The sequence below is a fragment of the Rattus norvegicus genome, chromosome 7, assembly GCF_036323735.1.
Source record: "Rattus norvegicus strain BN/NHsdMcwi chromosome 7, GRCr8, whole genome shotgun sequence".
NCBI classification, from domain to species: domain Eukaryota; kingdom Metazoa; phylum Chordata; class Mammalia; order Rodentia; family Muridae; genus Rattus; species Rattus norvegicus.
This window is the reverse complement of record NC_086025.1, coordinates 86,743,188-86,761,436: the sequence shown is the minus strand read 5'-3', so window position 1 is coordinate 86,761,436 and position 18,249 is coordinate 86,743,188. Positions and strand designations below refer to the sequence as shown.

General features: G+C 37.8%; 1 protein-coding gene and 1 long non-coding RNA gene across 5 annotated transcripts in view; one reads left to right on the top strand and one right to left on the bottom strand.

Moving 5' to 3' along the window:
• Window positions 1-18,249, top strand: part of Samd12 (sterile alpha motif domain containing 12) — a 295,171-nt gene that overhangs the window by 192,443 nt on the left and 84,479 nt on the right. The gene's annotated exons all lie outside the window — the stretch shown is intronic.
• Window positions 1-18,249, bottom strand: part of LOC120093656 (uncharacterized) — a 69,725-nt gene that overhangs the window by 34,443 nt on the left and 17,033 nt on the right. For 3 of the 4 annotated variants that reach the window (XR_010053794.1, XR_010053795.1, XR_010053796.1), the window contains one exon: window positions 9,963-10,000. This is a non-coding gene — a long non-coding RNA (uncharacterized LOC120093656). Of the gene's footprint in view, window positions 1-1,026; window positions 1,646-9,962; window positions 10,001-18,249 lie in introns of those variants that run through there. The other variant, XR_005487116.2, reaches the window with a different exon arrangement.

The following is an 18,249-nucleotide window of genomic DNA, read 5'->3' as shown; positions in this document are numbered from 1 at the left end:
GTATCTAGGGTAATTCAAGCATTTGGGCTAATAGCCACTTATCAATGAGTGCATACCATGTATGTCTTTCTGTGATTGGGTTAGCTCACTCAGGATGATATTTTCCAGTTCCAACCATTTGCCTACGAATTTCATAAACTCGTTGTTTTTGATAGCTGAGTAATATTCCATTGTGTAGATGTACCACATTTTCTGTATCCATTCGTCTGTTGAAGGGCATCTGGGTTCTTTCCAGCTTCTGGCTATTATAAATAAGGCTGCAGTGAACATAGTGGAGCACGTGTCTTTTTTATATGTTGGGGCATCTTTTGGGTATATGCCCAAGAGAGGTATAGCTGGATCCTCAGGCAGTTCAATGTCCAATTTTCTGAGGAACCTCCAGACTGATTTCCAGAATGGTTGTACCAGTTTGCAATCCCACCAACAATGGAGGAGTGTTCCTCTTTCTCCACATCCTCGCCAGCATCTGTTGTCTCCTGAGTTTTTGATCATAGCCATTCTCACTGGTGTGAGGTGAAATCTCAGGGTTGTTTTGATTTGCATTTCCCTTATGACTAAAGATGTTGAACATTTCTTTAGGTGTTTCTCAGCCATTTGGCATTCCTCAGCTGTGAATTCTTTGTTTAGCTCTGAACCCCATTTTTTAATAGGGTTATTTGTTTCCCTGCGGTCTAACTTCTTGAGTTCTTTGTATATTTTGGATATAAGGCCTCTATCTGTTGTAGGATTGGTAAAGATCTTTTCCCAATCTGTTGGTTGCTGTTTTGTCCTAACCACAGTGTCCTTTGCCTTACAGAAGCTTTGCAGTTTTATGAGATCCCATTTGTCGATTCTTGATCTTAGAGCGTAAGCCATTGGTGTTTTGTTCAGGAAATTTTTTCCAGTGCCCATGTGTTCCAGATGCTTCCCTAGTTTTTCTTCTATTAGTTTGAGTGTGTCTGGTTTGATGTGGAGGTCCTTGATCCACTTGGACTTAAGCTTTGTACAGGGTGATAAGCATGGATCGATCTGCATTCTTCTACATGTTGCCCTCCAGTTGAACCAGCACCATTTGCTGAAAATGCTATCTTTTTTCCATTGGATGGTTTTGGCTCCTTTGTCAAAAATCAAGTGCCCATAGGTGTGTGGGTTCATTTCTGGGTCTTCAACTCTGTTCCATTGGTCTATCTGTCTGTCTCTGTACCAATACCATGCAGTTTTTATCACTATTGCTCTGTAATACTGCTTGAGTTCAGGGATAGTGATTCCCCCTGAAATCCTTTTATTGTTGAGGATAGCTTTAGCTATCCTCGGTTTTTTGTTATTCCAGATGAATTTGCAAATTGTTCTGTCTAACTCTTTGAAGAATTGGATTGGTATTTTGATGGGGATTGCATTGAATCTGTAGATCGCTTTTGGTAAAATGGCCATTTTTACTATATTAATCCTGCCAATCCATGAGCATGGGAGATCTTTCCATCTTCTGAGGTCTTCTTCAATTTCTTTCTTCAGTGTCTTGAAGTTCTTATTGTACAGATCTTTTACTTGCTTGGTTAAAGTCACACCGAGGTACTTTATATTATTTGGGTCTATTATGAAGGGTGTCGTTTCCCTAATTTCTTTCTCGGCTTGTTTCTCTTTTGTGCTTTTATTAGTTCTTAAGATGCTGGAAAAAAATTAGGTTGGATGAATTTCTGAAGAAAGAAAGGGGAATTGCTAAGAAACAGGAAACAAGCCATACTCAGAAAGGGACAGGCCCCAACAAAACCAAAGAAATGACACGTCGACGCACAAAGAAGGAAGTGATTGTGGCCCAGCTGTGACTGGTCTCTGTTTCAGAAGGAAACAAGGATCTTAACTTTTAGAATACCCAACAAGGATCCAACAAGGATCTTAGAGGGCCAGGTTTTATATGAATTTTAGGTAACAGTTTTTATATGCCCACCATGAAGTAGCAATGATTGTTCTAATACACAGTGTCCCAGACACTTTAGAAGGTCTGGTGTTGAAAATGAACTCTACTACTTCATTTTCTACTACCCTACATTATCAGAAGCAGGAGTGCGTCCCTGTGGCCCTCCCTGTTTCTGGGTTTTTATTACAGGGATGGCAGGGAGGGAAGAAGTGGGCTACTTTAAAGAAGGCTACTGATGGCACAGTGACTCAAGAAAATAGTGTTGGTTCTTTATTGTCTATATTTATATTTTATTAATTTTATATTAACTAAGTATTACTGATGAGATATATATTACCTTTTTCTACTTATTTATATTGTATAAATAAATTTAAGTTACTTACTTATTTTGTATAAATGAGAATGTCTTTAGTTGTAGTGGGTTAGCCTAATGTTAATTTGGGGCCCCTAAAACTGTTTGCTCCAAAGGCAAGTCTGCCTGTAAAACACTAAGGGACAGTGCCCCCAGTTAATTCTGGTTGGTGAATAAAGATTCTGACAGCCAATAACTTGGAAGAATAGACATAGGTGGGGTTAAGGATTTTGCAGGCTTAGGGAAAGGAGACCAGGAGGCAGAGAGAAGCAGCTAGAACTACCATGCAATTTAAGAATGTACAGGATTGGATTGCTGTCATGGGCAAAGGGACAAGGGAAATGGCCCAGAGGGTTGTCCATTAAAGCTAAGAGCAGCCCAGATGAAGCACAGTAAATAATAATGGGGTTATCGATAGGAAGGTAGATCTGAACAGCAAGGAGGGTAGGCAGTTGTCCAGCTATTGTGCTACCTAAGGCGTATTTATAAATAAAATACTATGTGTGTCTTTATCCGGGAACATAAATGGTTTAAGGTGGATAGAAACCCCACAACAGGAATCTGGAACATTTATTGCTACATGTAGCCTCACCACATTTATATAATTACTCCATCATGAACATTTCAAGACTCTTACAGAATACTTACTGTACGATGTCAGAAACACTCACTGACAAGACAAACCAGAGTAGAGAGACTCTGTGAATATTCTTAGACGTGGCTAAAGCAGAGAAATCAAGTAGGTACTCCAGGGGGGACCTGTGTAGCTGTGTAGAATGTATGACCACACATAACACAAATACCTGTATACCCTGGGAATTGGAGGTTACTTTGACTAGGTCATTTGTCTAGGATCCTGCAAGCATCCAGAGACTGAAGGATTTTTATCTGCTACATTTAGAAGTTTATCCTATATCCTGTTTCCAAGAAAATAATACTGCTGAGCATACTCGTGCTGCCACCAGCAACCGGAGAAAAATGTAATGAATTTTCTACTGTCATTTCAAGTCACTCCTGATGTTCCATTAGTGTCTAGGTAGAAAACAAGACTGTTTCATATATCTCAAAGAAGAACATTGGAGGGGACAGGAATATACCAGGCAATCAGAATCACTCACTTGTCAATCTAATTGTGCAGATGTTCAACACAGAAGTGCTGAATCTTGTCCAGCTCAGTGTAAAAATGTACAGCCATATCGTTTGAAGGGAACTGAGAGTATTCAATTAGTTCTGCCTGCACTGGGATGGACACCCAGACTATAAAGAAACAAGGGCTCTGCCTGGTTATTTCAGATGGCTTTTAAAAGTACAAGAACCTTGGGTTTATTTTTGTTATTACCAAAAACCAAAAAGTGGCCATCAAAGCTGTTCATTAGGAATCTAACCAGAGCACTGGAAGAACACCATGTAGTGAGTTTGCTAGAAGAAAATCTGAGCAGCTCTTTGAATTAGCCTTTATTTTACTCATTTCATTGATATAACAGTTGTAAGTCAGAGTCACAGTGATTCAGAAAGTGATACTGTTTACATTAGGATGCCAGTGGGCATCTATAAACAGGAAAGTTTCTTCTCCATCCTTAGCATTTATGAAGTGGGAATAGAAAATTACAAGATAATTAGAGTAGAATTCTAGTCTCCAGCCCTGAGATCAACCCTCCATTTCGGTCTCTACTCATCACCTGAAACTCCTCCAACTGTGTTTTCCCTTTCGTATCTTTACTCTGCTTTGTTCAGTCTCTCCGAGTTTCTAGGCACACTGTGTGTGATGCATGAAACCTTAGTCTTTGAGTGTCGCCCCTTCCCCTGTAATGGACTTCTTGCTCTCTGGTCTTCAGTTCTCACAGGACCGTTCAGCTATGGTCAATGGGCTTCATCATATCTGTTCATTCAAACTCCTGTGGCTCATTACAGAAATTGTGTGGGAATAATTCTGTGATGAATGAACCTTGTAGCAAGTAGTAGACCACTTAGATGGCTGTCTGCTCTTCAGTAAGTAGCCAATAAGAGGCTGCTGAGTAACTCTCTTGCTTCTACCCTGTGTCTGCCTAATGTGGTTCAGACCTTATTATAGAAGCTCACACCATATTCATGGATTTATGCTCCAAAATGTTCCATTAACATAAAAGAATCAGATCTAAACAGTGCTAGACAGTGCTGCCTTGTTTTTGCCAAGAGACAATATTTCTTTTCAAGTGCCACAAAAGGAAAACTATGTATTTCCTCCACAAGGCTTGGCTAAATGTCAAGATAATGGGAAATTCCACACACATCTACCCTTAGAACTAGATTTTATTTGTGATTTGTCTAGACTCATTGGAATTTTTATTATTTGTGAATTTAGTTCAAAGATGCAGTTATCCAGCCCATTCTACCTGATGCCTAAGTTGGGCTTAAATGAGGCATTTTATGGAAAAAGAGAATATGTGTGTATGTATATATACATATAAATGTGTGTGTATATATGCCTGTGTATATATATATATATACATGTATATGCCTGTATAAAATATGCCTATTGTGTGTATATGTGTGTGAATGTATGTGTGTCATTTATACATGCATTTGTATATATAAGTATACACATCAATATTGCATACATGAATGTAAACATAAACTGAAAGTGTGCAAGGAATACAGTATGCAAATGAAAACAGCCTGTAGGGCCAAATAGTTATACTTACCTTAAAACCAATACCTCTTCCTGTGTTACTAGTCTGAACAACTGGCTGCTGTCAATCTGAGTGTCAACATCTTTCACCATGTCCTGTTCCAGCAAGTTCTAGTAACGTGTTAGGTCATTCTCATTTTGTGAGGAATATATATGATACCATACTTACAGCACTTACTGAAAGGTTAATTAGGATTTCAACTTAAACTGTTCTTTTAGACTGAGAACAAAATGATGAATGCTTGAAAAGCAAAAGCAATAAATTACAGGATGCTGAAAGGCAGAGTTTACAGAGATAATTTCCTTTCGTTGGGTCAGCAGATCTTTGGGTCGTTGAAAGGGAGTAGTTGGATGCTGGGACCCAGCTTTTGCCCTATGCAATAGAAAACCTACAGTAGCATGTACTGGAAACAAGACCGAGAAATATCCTTTATCTACCTTGGGCCCTGTGTTCTTAAAAAAAATGGGGAGAAAAGTTCTTAAAATACTAAAACAAGGATCAAGTTCTTCCAGGATGTTTGACCTTGAGCATGTGACAAGCCAATTTACAAACCTTGATTTCCTTACACTAATAGCCATAATAATTATATTAAACAAGGATTGTGAGAGAATCTGGTCAACAACAACTAAAGCAAATTAAGCTACTGCCATCCAATATATTCAGCTCTAACTGCATACTCTCCTCTCCAAATGACTTGCCTTAAACTGGGGATCAGTAACGTCTGTTTACAGTGACTTATTTACCTCATTTCTACTCAAAACCCCTGAAGGACACAGAACTTGTCTTACCAAAAACTTTCCTGCCCTAATTAGTAGGAAAGGAAAGACAGCTTGAGAAGACCTGTTAGTAAGAACCAATGGTTTTAATGTAGATGGATTGTAAAATAGGCATAATGAACCAATTTTACAGAGACTGAGAGAGACGTCAATTTAGAAATTAGGTAAAGGATTTAACAGTCATCAGAATCACATCCAGTAAGGGGTCTACAGTAAGGCTACCAGGACCAAGCCTATTCAGCACTCTTCCAGCCTATATCAAGGGCTCGGTCAGGACTATTCCCCACCCCATTCCTAAGCAAGTATCTGAGTTCTTTCTCCATGCCCCATGTCATTTATAGACATGATTGGCATATGAATGATAACTGGCCCGTATCTGGCATACATGATTCCTTTATGACAAATGTCACCAGACCTATTTCTGAAAATGCCTAGGATCTGTTAGAAAGGAAATGTCTATCCACCAAATACATATTTGTGCCCTACCAGAGTATGCACTGGGCTAGGAGATGGCTAGTCAGTAGGGAATAGTGTCAAAGCCACACCCGGCATGTAACATCATCATCCCTCTAGGATCTTGTTGTCACCATTGCACAAAGATCTCTTGAAAGAAGGCAAATTCCTCCCACATTGAACAAGTACAATTCTATAATGTGAAAGAGTGCTGAATTCTACAGTTCCATGGGATGTCCATTACTACCTTCTTACTAACTCATGGTTTAATACTTCTGGTCTTGTTTCCTTATGTGTAAAATGAGAGGCCAGAAAGTGGGTTCTCTGTGAACCCTTTCACTTCTAGAATAACATAGTTCCTGGGACTCAGTAATATGTCTGTCAAAGAGAAATGGTGGTAGATGTTTTGTTAGAACTACTAGCTATTTCTAAAACTGAATTTAGATAAAACCTAAATGGGTTTTAGCGATTGACTTAGATAGGTTTCTATTGCTGTGATAAGACACCAGTATTATGAAAAGAGAGTTTATTGTAGCTTATAGTTGGAATCTGCCATGGAGGGAAGGCAGAGGTAGGAACATAGAGGTAGGAACTTAAGAAGAGACCATGGAGGAATCCTGCTCACTGGCTTGCTCCCAGAGGGACACTCAGCTGCTTCCTCTTATCAAGTGTCTTGAAATGGCACTGCTAACAATGATCTGTCCCCCCACCCATATCAATGATTAATCAATAAAATGCCCTCACAGGCTTAGCTAACTAATGGGGCATTTTCTCAATTGGATTTTCTCTTCTCAAATAATTCTGTGTCAAGTTGAAAAAAAAACCAGGAAGCAATAAAGTGCACATGTAACTAAGATGGGAAATAAATTATGACTATGAGTCTAAGGACTGGTACTAAGACGGCAATTAAGGTATGGTCATTAGCATTAGACGAACAAAGGCAGTCTTTTAGATCCTGCTTGGGAATGTACAATATGCACTACCACCACTTGACCTAGAAGCATGGAAGGACCTCCTTCCCCTGTGTAGGTATCTGACATAGCCTGAGATTAGTAATAAGGATTCTTCTTTCTAGGGAACCTTGTCCACCAAAACTACATGTCATAATACAACTGAAATAAGGCTTGTTTGCCTGATGAGAAAATAATTTCTTGTCACCATCTATTGTCTCCGGGAGTTGTACTCAAACTGGTTTTCTCACTTTTGAGCAGAGCTTATGCTTCCTCTGTAGCCCTGTTCCTGCAGTCTGGAACGAGGAAAGCTGATATTTAACTGTTTTCATCTCCTAAGTGTGATAAAAAGTCCAGAGTCATGACCCCATCTAGGTTTTAAATGAAATCAGGAACACTCAGGCTGCCTTTGACATGTTTCTGTGGAATGCTGGGTGAAATAGCAAAACACCCTCAAGGTATCAGCAACGATAATGTTGTCCTTGATCTATCTGGAATTGTGTATATCCCAGCCCATGCACTGTACACCAATCAGTGTGACTGATTAGATATAGCTGTAAGACACTTGGGAAGCGTCGACTCCTCTCCAAGTTGCTTGGCTGCAAAATGACACTAAGGCAGTATGTTGCCATTACTGTGACACCATAACAACTGGACTAAAATATATTTTGACTAAGATTGGGGCCATTGTGCTATCATTTGCACAGTGGTTTGTTTCTAGAAATCCTTATTCAGGTAAGGAAAATATTATGACTAGTAATACCATTGTTAATGTTCTTAGGGCAGAAAAAGGCCTAAAAGCTTTCCATCTATTTGTTGAGTTCTGAGTGCCCTCCCCATCATCACCATCAAAAGGACAAAATGACCCAGTCCCAGGGACAAGTGGAAAGGCAGATGAACTCTGAATTGTGGCAGAATCTGAATGAAGATGTTTAATTCCCACCTAATTCAGAAACTTGCTAATGTAAGTCATATTTAACCATGTGCTTCCTTGTGTTGTCTATATTCAATTGGTCCACAGAACCAACTGCCTTATGGATAAGCAAACTGCACATCTCCCAAGAGCTTCTCAGAAGAGAAACACTGAAATCTCATATGCACTGGGAACAAGATTATGCGGGATAGAAATCAGCAACAATGCATCAAATATGCATGTCCAAATTATAACATTAAAATAGACTTCGTATCCAGTCCCACTCATGCATATAAAGCACTTGCAATGCACCCCACAATGTCAAAACAAAGAAATGGTGGGTGGATTAACTCCTTCGATTCTCTGTCTGTCAACTACTCTGAAAGCACCATTCAAATACAGACCGGAAATAGGTGACAAAAGTTTAAAAGTGTTTCATCACTTCCCACCTAGCCATTTCTTCGTATTAACCATAATGTATCATAAACATCAGTGAGAAGATGGTAATGTGTGATCATGGCCTCACATTAAAAGACACTGGGCCACACCCAGGTTTGATCTAGATTTCCATTCCGCTTTAAAGTGTCGGCACCTGTTGGGGAATTTTTCTTTCCATGTGTATTCATTGGGCAATAAAATTTTGTTTGTCCGACCAGTACAGAGCCTTAAAATAGCAGAACCAGCTCCAGCTGATTGTAATTTTTACTGCAGCAAAACAATTGTTAGGCTCCAGTCAGAAAAAAAAATATATCATAGGTGAGCATTTGAGCTATTTGACCACTGGGAATTCATCTTCATTTTTGTATCCAAGGTTGAAGTAGCATTAGACCCAGAAGGGCAGTTGGTTTTGTTCAATTTCAACTCCTCTGAAAAAAAACTATACTGACATACATACTTTTCTCCCTGAATGTTAAGATTATGTAAACATACACATTTCATTTTAATAATAGAGCTAGGGCCGCCCACTGCCCCCTGGGACAGCACACTAGTACCTTCTTCTTGGAATAGTATTTGGAGGCAGACTTTCCTAATGAAAATTTTAGCTTTTTCTAATCTCTGGGATAAGCACATTTCAGGAGACACTGGGAGTGCACATGGCTATATAAAAAGGAAACAATGAGTGGCTCCTTCTCTTTACTTTTACTGGTCTTGATATCTGGTGATACTTTAAAATGGAGAACTTACCTGTCATCACTGCACCCTTAAACTGACATCCACCACACTCTTAACTCCTTCCCACATGGCTACAAACTGTTGGCCCTGAGTACATCACTTCCAGTCTGGGTTTTGAGAAGAAATGGCTGTGTTCCACCAGCAAAGGCATAACAGAATCAAACAAGGACCAATGAGGCTGGTCCCTGCGCCATCTTCACTGCTTGTTCTACGGGCTACCCAGATATTAGGGCTCCCTTAAATCTCCTCTAGACCCATTTAGCTGAGGACCTGGGACCTGGGAGAGGCTTTTCTCTCTCCTTTGTCTGTGCTGTGTTCCAAGAGGATAGAGCGTCATAACTTAGCTTATTTTGGGGTCATCTATGAGAGTTGGCATGGTGACTTTCAGCAAGTACAAGCATAGTCCCCTAGGCTCTTCCATAGACAGATGCATGTAGTCCATGAGATTTACGATGCAAGCTAACACAAGGAGATTTTTTTTTGTGGAAAGCTTAATTATTTTCAGAGGTTTAGCGAATTTGGAATATGAGCTATATGGTCAAAAATGAAAAATGACAATTAAAAGTAAAAATTGCCTCACTGTGGAACCCAAACAAAGATTTACCTTGAGAGCATTTATTCATGTGATCACTGTTTAGGTTTTCCCACAATCTGGGCTCTTTCTGGAATCCGTAAATACCATGTTTACTAACAGAATGAGCACTAGCAATTAGCAAAGTTATAACCAAGGCTGGGTAAATAACTGCACTGTTTGCTATGAAAATTGCCAATGAACGACTCACCATGATTGTTCAGACAAGACTTTCTGGAAGCTGTCCATCTGTGGGGAGGGGAGGGGGAGGCAGCATTATTTCAGAGAAAGAACATGGACTGTAAAATTAAATATACAAGAGTCTCAATTTAGAGTTTAGTAAGCATATATTCTAGTCTCAATATGTTATCTATGAAATGGGAATAATGGCAATGATTTAATAGAATATTATTAAGGGTTAAATAAAGTATGAGACAAAAATATAGTGTTAGGGTTAATCCCTTTTGTTTTCTTGATCCCTAAAGGATATCATCCAAGAATCATGTTCTGTAATTTTTTTCACTCAGGAGACACACAAATCCAATTTCATTTCTGCACACCACCCCCTTTATTTCAGACCTTCATACACCTGTCAAAACGGCATAAGGAAATTGCTTGCCTCAAAACTGAGCATGATCCTCCACTTCTAGCAAGAGGAATGTCTAGATGTTTAGGAAAAAACATTTGTATTTTAAATGTTTAATTCATAGATAAATGATAAACAGGTAAGTAGTTAGATAGGCAGATAATCATTGCTACTAGATGATAGATGGATAGATAGATAGATAGATAGATAGATAGATAGATAGATAATAGTAAATTATAGAAAGACAAATTAGATAGATAGATAGATAGATAGATAGATAGATAGATAGATAGATAGATAGACAGACAGACAGACAGACAGGCAAAGGATAGCCATTCTATGGCAAGGGAATAGTTGTAGCCTTGTGTGGGGTAACAAATTGAACCTTGTATGCTGCCTCTAAATACTAGAAATGGGGGGATATAAGGGGAAAACAGTCTAGTAGTGGTTTAGGAACACAGCACTTAAATTTTTCTTGACTCTGTGATAGAAGACACTCATTTATAGTCTTAACACCTGTAGAGGAGAAATTAAACAAGAAAGAAAATATTTAAATTCTCAAGAAATAAGAAAGTGAAGTTCTAAAAGAATCGTGGAAAAGTAGAACACAAAGTAAAGCAGAAGAAAAATAATACATATCTCAGCCAATAAAATGAATACAACCGTATGTATGTTCTCTTTCATTCGAAAGCAAAATTGTCAAGCTAAATAAACACATTAACACATACACACAATCAGATAAAACGTACCTATGTGTTACTTATAAAAGAAATAAAATAGTTGAAAGCAAAGATAAGCATCAATATTCCAGGCAAGCAAAAAATCCCTTAATATAATAATGTAAGCAAAATAAAACTTAAAAGCAATAGTAATATGCAATAGATAAGGAGACTTCGAATTTCCTTTAAAATTGCCATTGTTGAGGTAATTATAATGATGTTGAATTCATGTGTACTGAGGATCATGCCTTCAGATGTGAAAGGCAAACTAACAGAAGTGCAATAAGTTATATGTAATTTCACATTATATAAAAAAAATTTGTGTGGCATGTTGAGTAACTTAGTCTTGAAAACATACACAGAACACTGTTACCAGCTGGAAAGTAGTTGTTATTTTGAAGAAGACAGAAAGCATATGCAAATTTATCATATTCTAGAGTATGAAGCACAGTCACCAAATTTTAAAGAACCAAATATTTCATGCAGAATACAAATAAATTCATTATGAAAATAAATACAAACATATGAAAACTTAAATATTCTTAGAGCCAAAAAAAACAACTCATAGTTGTGAATTATGGGACTTAACTGTCTATATAAGTACTATTTAACAAAATGCATAAAACATGAAGCTAAATAAAGTAATACTTAGGGAGAAATTTATATCCTTTAATGTTTATGTTTTAAAAATTGTATGAATTGCTCATCAATGGGCAGTATTATAAAGTAACAGCAGATTAAGCTTGCTAGTAATGAGGGGGGATAATAAATATTTATTTAAAATGAAACAAAAGTTGAAAAGGCAAGAAGTTGATCACTTAAAAAAAATAACACATTGGCTAAATGACCAAAAGGGATGAAATTTACAAATAAACAACATAAAAGATATAAAAAATAGTTATATATGGATGAGAAGTTATCAGATTTTAAAGGCAGTTGTATAAAGTACTCCATGCAAATAATTTGAAATTTTAGATAAACAAACAATACACACCCATACACGAGTCATCGAAACTAATTTAAGAAAATCAAGGAAGCCCAAATGATCCCATAAGAATTGACAAAAGGAAATTGGTGATCAACTATTACCCACTTGGAAGTTCTAAACTGAATGACTGTATATGAAAGTTCTTTCAATTATTCATGTCAAAAATATGTCAATTTTCTTAGACAAGAGAAGACAAAAATGATATCCCGAAATTAATTCTACAAAAGCAGTATCAATCTTGGATCCAAATTTGACATAGTATAATAAAATCAAATTGATGTTGGAGAGATAACTCACCAAATGGGGCTTGCTGTGCAAATGTGGGGAGTGCCATGTGGGCACAGCATCCATATAGCAAACCAAATATCAGACAAATGCTCACAACTCTTGCTCTCAAGGATACGACCAGATCTCTTGGCCTAGGGAGCCTACATCCACACAAATCTGTGCATATACACACATAAATAAATAAATGTTTGCAATGAAAAAATAAATACCATTCAAATGTTTAAGTACCAGTATGTAAGCGGGACATCCACAAAATAAATTTTAAAAATTAAACATCATAGATTTCAGGTGATTCCTAGAAACAAATTTAGTTCATAATTAGGAAACTAATACAATTCATTACATAGCTTCATAAAAGGAAAAACACATCATCACCATAGTTACCAAACACTCATTCAATAAAATTCTACAAACATTCCTTGTTTTAAAAATCCTTAAGAACTAGAAATGGAGTAGAATTTTCTTGATGTAGTAATGTGTTATCCTAGTTAGATGAGTCACGTAGGAAGAGAGAACTTCAACTGAGGTATTACTTCTGTCAAACTGACCTGCAGGCATGTCTGTGTGAGATTATCTTGATTGATAATTAATGGAGGAGAATCCAGCCTAATGTGGACAACACCATCCATAGACAAGGGAGCTGGACGATATAAGAAAGGTAACTGAGCTTGAGCCAAAGAGCAACCCAGTAAGCAACATTTTAGGAGAGGATGGCATTGTCTGGCATCAATAGGAGGAGAAGCCCTTGGTCCTGTGAAGCTCATTTTCCCAGTGTAGGGGAATGCCAGGGTGGTGAGGGAGGAGTGGGTGGGTGGGAGGAAGAGCATCTTCATAGAAGCAGGAGGAGGGGAGATGGGGATGGGAGAGGGGGAAACTGGGAAAGGGGATAACATTTGAAATGTAAATACATAAACTATTCAATAAAAAACAAAAAATAAAAAAGATCTTCCTGTAGGGAAGCATATAGGGCATTTTGTTAATTATTAATTGATAGGGGAAGAACCAGCCCATTGTGGGTGGTGCTATCTCTAAACTGCTGCTATTCCTGGATTCCAAAAGAAAACAGGCTAAGCAAGCCATGAGGAGCAAGCCAGGAAGCAGCACTCCTCCATGGCCTCAGCATGTTACTACCTCCTGTTTCATGCCTTGGCTGAGTTTCTGTCCAGGCTTTCTCCAATGATTAACAGTGTGGAAGCATAAGCCAACTGAACCCTTTCCACCCCCAAGTTGCATTGGTCAAGCTGTTTGATCACAACAATAGTAACTCTAACTAAAATACTTGATTTGCTGCCATGGCTTCCCATAATGATGAACTGTGATTGGGAAATGTAAATCAAATAAACCCTTCTGTCTCCTAGTTGGTTTTGGCTAGAATGTTTTATCATAGCAACAGAATAAACTTTATACACAGAAAGGTGAAAGGGGGAAATCATACTTGATGAAGACTGATTTAAAAACCTCTTTAAAATTAGAAACAGAATCAGGATTTCAACACATCTACTCATCCAACTTATAAAGGTTTTAACCTAGAGGAATATGGGCTGGAGCATAATTTGCATACCAGAATATGGACATAAAAACATTTGAGGCAGCTTTTATTTTAATAGTAGAAAATTGGAAATTACCCAATTATCCTTTTTTAATTTGTACATCAACTGTGATGTCTTTATAAAATGTCCTCCAGTGTAACTAGAGAAAAAAATGAGCTGTATCTACATGCCCACAGGCATAAATATTGATGAGCCAAAAGCTAATCACAAAACAAATATGCATCTTATCATTCCATTTTATAAAATGTATTAAAGTTCATAAGTGAAAGTGTGTTCCTATTTTTTGAAGTATGCATGTAACTGTAAAACTGAACACTGTTCCAAACCTTATTTCCATTTAGGAGTAAGTAGCATGGTGAGGGTCATGCTCTTGTCAAACTGTCAATTTACTAAACTAGTAATGGATACTCGACATCTTAAAACTACTTCTTATAGTAATTATATGATATCTCCTAATGTAAAAAGACAGCATCCTCACTAAGAATACAAACAGAATATTCTTTCTTGTGTACTTTTCTGTCTCCCCATAGAAAGTATCATTTCTAGAAAAATTCCAATGTTACATGCCAGAAGCTTTGAAGAATCATTTAACTATTTGCATTTTTGTTTGTGTTACTAGTAGATGGCTTTTCTTATTTTATTTTCCTTGGCACTTTTCTTTAACTACCATGCCACTTTCAAGGGAACCACAACTTTATGCCATGTAATATCCTTTAAAAAAACAGGCTGACTTAATGATTTGCACATCACTTCCTCAAATGTGATGCAAGAAATATAATACTTGTTCCATACAGTGGGGAAAGTTTATTAAATAAAGCTTCATCCTGTAATGCCATAAGCACTAAGTAAATATAAACTATTGTGGATTGTTGGTTGTTGAGAAAATTAAATAGCTCATGTAAAATGCTACCATAATGGTGGACCCAAAACTGTTGTTGGGATCACAGATCTAGGCCTTGTTTCTTTCCCTTTTCTTGTGAACTTCTAAAGGCAGCTGTCCCTACTTCAGGACTATCCCTGTTTTTATGATGCATAGCTCTAGTTCTGTAGAACAGATTACTGAGAGCAGGTTTTCTCAGATACTCATCTGGGTTATCTCCATTGCCTATCACAACTGGTTGCAAACAACAGGAGCCCTGAATGTTTGTTGAGATGGATTAGGCTTCTCCCTTCCTTCAAGGCTAACAACCTGTCTCACAGCATCCATCACTTGATCTCTCAAAATTCATCCAAAGACCCACTGGTCTCCTTTACTCTAAGTGACAGATAAACTCTTCATCTCTCCAGACCATTGACTAAGCAGCTACCTCGATTAGTCATCTCATCACAGACCTTCTCCTTAGAGTTCAGAGAAGGAACTTACATAAAAGCTGATCTTCCTTAGATCACAGTAAAAAAACATTTGTCTTGTTCCTTTTCCTCATCCCTCCAGTCTGAATTCCTGAACTCTAACCCTGAATCATCAGGCTCTCTTTATCTAACAAGAAGAGATAAGAGCTTACCCTTGCTCCATCTGGTTTAAGCTTGAAAATTCCATGACCTTAACTTACCCAATAGTTATCTTCAACTGATGTAATAACTCCTTGGCATCCTCGTGGTATCAGTAGTTTATCTTATCTCTCCTTTATGCTTGGTTTTTGTTTTGTCTGTTCATTTGCTCTGGGTTAAATCCTGTTGTAATTTGCGATGTAGTTCCCTGTTGTATTCTGAATCATAAAATCAAGTATGCAACATAGGACTTGGCCAAAGATATGTTGAAGAGATTACTAAGAACTAATGTTTTATAAACCATGAATAGAGAGTACAGAATGTGTTTTGTGACTCTCTAACTCCCCCAAGAAAACCCCAAAGGAGTGATGTTTCTATCCCAATGTGCTACAAAATGAAAACGTTAATCCAAATAAACATTTAGCTATTAAAGAGAGCCATCCTACCCTGTGAAAATTCACAAAGTAAATATGAAAAATGTCCAGGGTAAGCAGGAGAAAGGCCTGGTATTGCTAGCACTGCTGACAATTTGAGAAATACAACTTGAAAGCCACTTGGTTCGTTTTCTAGATTTCCATTCCATTTTAGATGGCTACACAGTGAACCTGTGGTTTCTAATTCCAGAATTATTATTTAGATTATTTGCTAGATCTGTAACCTCAGAAGAAGTTGCTGAAAAGGCAATAGGAAAAACATAGTCTAGTTTTAAAAAAAATACAAATACATTTCGGGATAGACAGCTTTTTAATCATCCTGGTCATTATTCTACAATAAGTATCAATAATTTTTCTTAAGTTTTCCCTCTCTTGCCACAACTACTAAAAACAGTCTCATCCCCCCAAAAGAATTTTATTGAAAAATGTTCATACAATGTATTTTGATCATATTTCTCCCTTGCCCAGTTCCTCCCAGATCCTCCTCACCTCCCCACCCAGACAACTTTATGTCATTTTTCCTGGTTTTTTTTTTTTTTCAAAAACGAAGTAACAAAAAATGCACACCAAAAAAAAAAAAACCAAAACTACAAAATGAAAATCAAAGCAAACAAGCAAAAGAGCAATAAGACAAAAAATACCGAAGAAAGAAAAATTAAAAGTCACAAAAATATCATTGATGTCATTTTGTTTTGTCCAACTACTCCTGGACAAGGGGTCTACCAAGGAGCACAGTTCCACAGTCTCTGAGTTCCTGTGTGCAACAGTCCTATTGTGCCTGAAAGGCACAGTTCCTTGCCATCATTCCCCACCACCGGCTCTTGAAAATCTGCCTTCCTCTTCTTCCACATAGATTAGCCTTGAGGAAAGGGCTTCGATGAGGACATCCCATTTAGAACTGAATGCTCCAAAGTGTGCCTTACCCAGCTGTAGTCTGAGACTGGTTTGTTGCAAAAAGAAGCTTCTCTGATACAGATGTAATACTAATCTATTGGTATAGCCGTGTGCCATTAGGAGACATTTTATTGCTCTGTTCCTTGAGCAGAAGAAGCAATACCTAGCAGCAATACCTATCTAGTCTCAGGTTTTTGGCCACTCAGGAGTGTCAGGTATAAGTTCCATCTCATGGAGTGGGCCTTAAATTTGATTTCTTAAAAGCGGTTGATTACTCTTATAATATTTGTGACACTATTACACCAGTATATCTTAACAGGCAGATTACCACTGAAGGTTCCAGGGTTTATATCTGGGTGCCATTGAAAATTAACTTTGCTGGTATCTTGTAAAGAACTGTCCAATAAAACAAACACTGGTTGGTAGGGGTAAAACTTTGAGTTCAGTAGCAATGTAATCTCCTCATGTTTGAGGACGTCAGTAAGTGTTGTGTTCAGCAATAGGACTTTACCATAACATTGTAGAGAGCAACCAATAGCCGTGGCAGCAGCCTGCGGTGTTGGGACATTTCCATGGGACCCTTTTGATCAACAAAATTTAACCCACCTCTAGTACTTGACGTTTTATATTGTGGAATAAGATGCTTACTTGGGGCACTGTCCTCCCTACTATTTGGTGATCCCATCTAGATTTCCTTCATATATGTATACATTTCAGGAAGCTTCTATAGGCGTAGGTTTCCATGTGGTTTTTCAAATGACCATTAGTCTTAGTCGTCCCTCCCCAGAGTGCCTCCATTACCCTTCTTTCTCATTCCCACCCACATTTATCTTCACATTCTACTTTCCCCTTTGTCTCTCCATAACACTATTTTATTTCTCCTTCCTGAGGAGATCCTTACCTCCCACCTGAAAGCTTAAAAAGCTAGCATGGACATGTAAGAAAAAGCATACAATGTTTGTCTTTCCCCACCCCCGATTATTTTTATCATGGCAGCTACACTGAGTGTGTCTTCTGAGCACAGGTTACTCAGAGAATTCCAGTGTGTGAGCCTCAACAACTCCCACTGCACAGATAAGAGATAGTCACATGACTGGTGCTCTCATCCTATGTTTCTCAAACAATGGAAGTGAATCTGGAACGTACATCAGTTGACACTGATAACTTCAATCTGCATGAAGAATGTTGCATGCAGTTGTTTCTATACAAACAATTCCTACTAGCTGGAATAAAATAAACTAGATGAGAGGGATATAGAAGTTTTATAAACACCACTAAAACATCCAGATCAATAAGAGAGACCAAAACTTGATTGAATAAAACATCTTGCTTCCACCTCATTGCATCCTTGTCCATATTGATCAGCTGTAATAGAGCATGACAAAAGGTATTGATTGACTGAGGCAATTCTCAGGTATTTGGGACTTGAAAGCAGCTATAGACTATCAAGAAGGCAATGCTCTACACAAGTCTAAAAGGAGGAGGGTTAAGTGAAAAGAGGGCTGGGGCTTAAGGTATTCAGTGTCTGGATCCATCTGGCAAATGACTTGC